At 37.6% G+C, this 5,000-nt stretch overlaps 1 non-coding gene and 19 pseudogenes across 1 annotated transcript; all 20 read left to right on the top strand.

The window, feature by feature from the left end:
- The window catches only part of LOC148445646 (5S ribosomal RNA), a 119-nt pseudogene extending 58 nt beyond the window's left edge, over positions 1 to 61 (top strand).
- Positions 62 to 177: 116 nt separating this feature from the next.
- Positions 178 to 296, top strand: LOC148445645 (5S ribosomal RNA; annotated as a pseudogene).
- A 116-nt stretch (positions 297 to 412) lies between these two features.
- Positions 413 to 531, top strand: LOC148445644 (5S ribosomal RNA; annotated as a pseudogene).
- A 116-nt stretch (positions 532 to 647) lies between these two features.
- On the top strand, positions 648 to 766 carry LOC148445643 (5S ribosomal RNA; annotated as a pseudogene).
- A 116-nt stretch (positions 767 to 882) lies between these two features.
- On the top strand, positions 883 to 1,001 carry LOC148445642 (5S ribosomal RNA; annotated as a pseudogene).
- A 116-nt stretch (positions 1,002 to 1,117) lies between these two features.
- Positions 1,118 to 1,236, top strand: LOC148445641 (5S ribosomal RNA; annotated as a pseudogene).
- A 116-nt stretch (positions 1,237 to 1,352) lies between these two features.
- LOC148445640 (5S ribosomal RNA) lies at positions 1,353 to 1,471 on the top strand (annotated as a pseudogene).
- A 115-nt stretch (positions 1,472 to 1,586) lies between these two features.
- Positions 1,587 to 1,705, top strand: LOC148445639 (5S ribosomal RNA; annotated as a pseudogene).
- A 351-nt stretch (positions 1,706 to 2,056) lies between these two features.
- LOC148445638 (5S ribosomal RNA) lies at positions 2,057 to 2,175 on the top strand (annotated as a pseudogene).
- Positions 2,176 to 2,291: 116 nt separating this feature from the next.
- Positions 2,292 to 2,410, top strand: LOC148445637 (5S ribosomal RNA; annotated as a pseudogene).
- A 115-nt stretch (positions 2,411 to 2,525) lies between these two features.
- On the top strand, positions 2,526 to 2,644 carry LOC148445636 (5S ribosomal RNA; annotated as a pseudogene).
- Positions 2,645 to 2,760: 116 nt separating this feature from the next.
- On the top strand, positions 2,761 to 2,879 carry LOC148445635 (5S ribosomal RNA; annotated as a pseudogene).
- A 114-nt stretch (positions 2,880 to 2,993) lies between these two features.
- LOC148445634 (5S ribosomal RNA) lies at positions 2,994 to 3,112 on the top strand (annotated as a pseudogene).
- Positions 3,113 to 3,228: 116 nt separating this feature from the next.
- On the top strand, positions 3,229 to 3,347 carry LOC148445633 (5S ribosomal RNA; annotated as a pseudogene).
- Positions 3,348 to 3,463: 116 nt separating this feature from the next.
- LOC148445632 (5S ribosomal RNA) lies at positions 3,464 to 3,582 on the top strand (annotated as a pseudogene).
- Positions 3,583 to 3,698: 116 nt separating this feature from the next.
- LOC148445631 (5S ribosomal RNA) lies at positions 3,699 to 3,817 on the top strand (annotated as a pseudogene).
- Positions 3,818 to 4,177: 360 nt separating this feature from the next.
- LOC148445630 (5S ribosomal RNA) lies at positions 4,178 to 4,296 on the top strand (annotated as a pseudogene).
- Positions 4,297 to 4,411: 115 nt separating this feature from the next.
- Positions 4,412 to 4,530, top strand: LOC148445629 (5S ribosomal RNA). Its single transcript, XR_015875565.1, has one exon. It is a non-coding gene; the product is annotated as a 5S ribosomal RNA (ribosomal RNA).
- Positions 4,531 to 4,646: 116 nt separating this feature from the next.
- On the top strand, positions 4,647 to 4,765 carry LOC148445628 (5S ribosomal RNA; annotated as a pseudogene).
- A 116-nt stretch (positions 4,766 to 4,881) lies between these two features.
- LOC148445627 (5S ribosomal RNA) lies at positions 4,882 to 5,000 on the top strand (annotated as a pseudogene).

The following is a 5,000-nucleotide window of genomic DNA, read 5'->3' as shown; positions in this document are numbered from 1 at the left end:
GTGTTGGGTCTGGTTAGTACTTGGATGGGAGACCACCTGGGAATACCAGGTGCTGTAGGTAATTTTATACTGCCATAACATTCTTTTCTATTACATTTTACATTTAATTTTTTCAACTTATCAATGAATTTACTTGAGTTAAGAAGTAATAGAGGTCTAAAGTTAATGGTTTTGGGCACCTACAGCCAAACCACACTGGACATGCCCAATCTCGTCTGATCTTGGAAGCTATGCAGTGTTGGGCCTGGTTAGTACTTGGATGGGAGATGACCTAGGAATCCCAGGTGCTGTAGGTAATTTTATACTACCATAATATTCTTTCCTATTACATTTTACATTTAATTTTTTCAACTTATCAATGAATTTACTTGAGTTAAGAAGTAATAGAGGTCTAAAGTTAATGCTTTTGAGCACCTACAGCCAAACCACACTGGACATGCCCAATCTCGTCTGATCTTGGAAGCTATGCAGTGTTGGACCTGGTTTGTACTTGGATGGGAGACCACCTGGGAATACCAGGTGCTGTAGGTAATTTTATACTGCCGTTACATTCTTTTCTATTACATTTTACATTTAATTTTTTCAACTTATCAATGAATTTACTTGAGTTAAGAAGTAATAGAGGTCTAAATTTAATGCTTTTGAGCACCTACAGCCAAACCACACTGGACATGCCCAATCTCATCTGATCTTGGAAGCTATGCAGTGTTGGGCCTGGTTTGTACTTGGATGGGAGACCACCCGGGAATACCATGTGCTGTATGTAATTTTAGACAGCCAAAACATTCTTTTCTGTTACATTTTACATTTAATTTTTTCAACTTATCAATGAATTTACTTGAGTTAAGAAGTAAAAGAGGTCTAAAGTTAATGTTTTTGAGCACCTGCAGCCAAACCACACTGGACATGCCCAATCTCGTCTGATCTTGGAAGCTATCCAGTGTTGGGCCTGGTTAGTACTTGGATGGGAGACCACCTGAGAATACCAGGTGCTGTAGGTAATTTTATACAGCCATAACATTCTTTTCTATTACATTTTACATTTAATTTTTTGAACTTATCAATGAATTTACTTGAGTTAAGAAGTAATAGAGGTCTAAAGTTAATGTTTTTGAGCACCTACAGCCAAACCACACTGGACATGCCCAATCTCGTCTGATCTTGGAAGCTATGCAGTGTTGGGCCTGGTTAGTACTTGGATGGGAGACTACCTGGGAATACCAGGGCCTGTAGGTAATTTTATGCAGCCATAACATTCTTTTCTATTACATTTTACATTTAATTTTTTCAACTTATCAAAGAATTTGCTTGAGTTAAGAAGTAAAAGAGGTCTAAAGTTAATGTTTTTGAGCACCTACAGCCAAACCACACTGGACTTGCCCAATCTCATCTGATCTTTGAAGCTATGCAGTGTTGGGGCAGGTTAGTACTTAGATGGGAGACCACCTGGGAATAGCAGGAGCTGTAGGTAATTTTATACTGCCATAACATTCTTTTTTATCATATTTTACATTTCATTTTACAACTAATCATTGAATTTACTTGAGTTAAGAAGTAATAGAGGTCTAAATTTAATGATTTTGAGCACCTACAGCCAAACCACACTGGACTTGCCCAATCTCATCTGATCTTGGAAGCTATGCGGTGTTGGGCCTGGTTAGTACTTGGACAGGAGACCAACTGGGAATACCATGTGCTGTATGTAATTTTAGACAGCCAAAACATTCTTTTCTATTACATTTTACATTTAATTTTTTCAACTTATCAATGAATTTACTTGAGTTAAGAAGTAAAAGAGGTCTAAAGTTAATGTTTTTGAGCACCTACAGCCAAACCACACTGGACATGCCCAATCTCGTCTGATCTTGTAAGCCTTGCTGTGTTGGGCCTGGTTTGTACTTGGATGGGAGACCACCTGGGAAAACCAGTTGCTGTAGGAAATTTTATACAGCCAAAACATTCTTTTCTATTACATTTTACATTTAATTTTTTCAACTTATCATTGAATTTACTTGAGTTAAGAAGTAAAAGAGATCTAAAGTTAATGTTTTTGAGCACCTACAGCCAAACCACACTGGACATGCCCAATCTTGTTTGATCTTGGAAGCTATGCAGTGTTGGGTCTGGTTAGTACTTGGATGGGAGACCACCTGGGAATACCAGGTGCTGTAGGTAATTTTATACTGCCATAACATTCTTTTCTATTACATTTTACATTTAATTTTTTCAACTTATCAATGAATTTACTTGAGTTAAGAAGTAATAGAGGTCTAAAGTTAATGGTTTTGGGCACCTACAGCCAAACCACACTGGACATGCCCAATCTCGTCTGATCTTGGAAGCTATGTAGTGTTGGGCTTGGTTAGTGCTTGGATGGGAGACCACCTGGGAATACCAGGTGCTGTATGTAATTTTAGACAGCCAAAACATTCTTTTCTATTATATTTACATTTAATTTTTTCAACTTATCAATGAATTTACTTGATTTAAGAAGTAAAAGAGGTCTAAAGTTAATGTTTTTGAGCACCTACAGCCAAACCACACTGGACATGCCCAATCTCATCTGATTTTGGAAGCTATGCAGTGTTGGGCCTGGTTAGTACTTGGATGGGAGACCACCTGGGAATACCAGGTGCTGTAGGTAATTTTATACAGCCATAACATTCTTTTCTATTACATTTTACATTTAATTTTTTCAACTTATCAATGAATTTACTTGAGTTAAGAAGTAATAGAGGTCTAAAGTTAATTTTTTTGAGCACCTACAGCCAAACCACACTGGACATGCCCAATCTCGTCTGATCTTGGAAGCTATGCAGTGTTGGGCCTGGTTAGTACTTGGATGGGAGACCACCTGGGAATACCAGGTGCTGTAGATAATATTATGCAGCCTAACATTCTTTTCTATTACATTTTACATTTAATTTTTCAACTTATCAATGAATTTACTTGAGTAAAGAAGTAAAAGAGGTCTAAAGTTAATGTTTTTGAGCTCCTTCAGCCAAACCACACTGGACATGCCCAATCTCGTCTGATCTTGTAAGCTATGCAGTGTTGGGCCTGGTTAGTACTTGGATGGGAGATGACCTAGGAATCCCAGGTGCTGTAGGTAATTTTATACTACCATAATAGTCTTTTCTATTACATTTTACATTTAATTTTTTCAACTTATCAATGAATTTACTTGAGTTAAGAAGTAATAGAGGTCTAAAGTTAATGCTTTTGAGCACCTACAGCCAAACCACACTGGACATGCCCAATCTCGTCTGATCTTGGAAGCTATGCAGTGTTGGACCTGGTTTGTACTTGGATGGGAGACCACCTGGGAATACCAGGTGCTGTAGGTAATTTTATACTGCCGTAACATTCTTTTCTATTAGATTTTACATTTAATTTTTTCAACTTATCAATGAATTTACTAGAGTTAAGAAGTAATAGAGGTCTAAATTTAATGCTTTTGAGCACCTACAGCCAAACCACACTGGACATGCCCAATCTCATCTGATCTTGGAAGCTATGCAGTGTTGGGCCTGGTTTGTACTTGGATGGGAGACCACCCGGGAATACCATGTGCTGTATGTAATTTTAGACAGCCAAAACATTCTTTTCTATTACATTTTACATTTAATTTTTTCAACTTATCAATGAATTTACTTGAGTTAAGAAGTAAAAGAGGTCTAAAGTTAATGTTTTTGAGCACCTACAGCCAAACCACACTGGACATGCCCAATCTCGTCTGATCTTAGAAGCTATCCAGTGTTGGGTCTGGTTAGTACTTGGATGGGAGACCACCTGAGAATACCAGGTGCTGTAGGTAATTTTATACAGCCATAACATTCTTTTCTATTACATTTTACATTTAATTTTTTCAACTTATCAATGAATTTACTTGAGTTAAGAAGTAATAGAGGTCTAAAGTTAATGTTTTTGAGCACCTACAGCCAAACCAAACTGGACATGCCCAATCTCATCTGATCTTGGAAGCTATGCAGTGTTGGGCCTGGTTAGTACTTGGATGGGAGACTACCTGGGAATACCAGGGAATACCAGGGCTTGTAGGTAATTTTATGCAGCCATAACATTCTTTTCTATTACATTTTACATTTAATTTTTTCAACTTATCAAAGAATTTACTTGAATAAAGAAGTAAAAGAGGTCTAAAGTTAATGTTTTGAGTTCCTTCAGCCAAACCACACTGGACTTGCCCAATCTCATCTGATCTTTGAAGCTATGCAGTGTTGGGCCAGGTTAGTACTTAGATGGGAGACCACCTGGGAATAGCAGGAGCTGTAGGTAATTTTATACTGCCATAACATTCTTTTTTATCATATTTTACATTTCATTTTACAACTAATCATTGAATTTACTTGAGTTAAGAAGTAAAAGAGGTCTAAAGTTAATGTTTTTGAGCACCTACAGCCAAACCACACTGGACATGCCCAATCTCGTCTGATCTTGGAAGCTATGCAGTGTTGGGCCTGGTTAGTACTTGGATGGGAAACCACCTGGGAATACCAGGTGCTGTAGGTAATTTTTTGCAGCCATAACATTCTTTTCTATTACATTTTACATTTAATTTTTTCAACTTATCAATGAATTTACTTGAGTTAAGAAGTAATAGAGGTCTAAATTTAATGATTTTGAGCACCTACAGCCAAACCACACTGGACTTGCCCAATCTCATCTGATCTTGGAAGCTATGCGGTGTTGGGCCTGGTTAGTACTTGGACAGGAGACCAACTGGGAATACCAGGTGCTGTAGGTAATTTTATATAGCAATAACATTCTTTTCTGTTACATTTTACATTACATTTTTTCAACTTATCAATGAATTTACTTGAGTTAAGAAGTAAAAGAGGTCTAAAGTTAATATTATCGAGCACCTGCAGCCAAACCACACTGGACATGCCCAATCTTGTCTGATCCTGGAAGCTATTCAGTGTTGGGCCTGGTTAGTACTTGGATGGGAGACCACCTGGGAATACCAGGTGCTGTACGTA

The sequence above is a fragment of the Taudactylus pleione genome, unplaced genomic scaffold, assembly GCF_031769625.1.
Source record: "Taudactylus pleione unplaced genomic scaffold, aTauple2 ptg001270l, whole genome shotgun sequence".
In the NCBI taxonomy this organism is placed as follows: Eukaryota; Metazoa; Chordata; class Amphibia; order Anura; family Myobatrachidae; genus Taudactylus; species Taudactylus pleione.
Note: the sequence above shows the minus strand (reverse complement) of the source record. Positions and strands in the feature narration are given on the sequence as shown.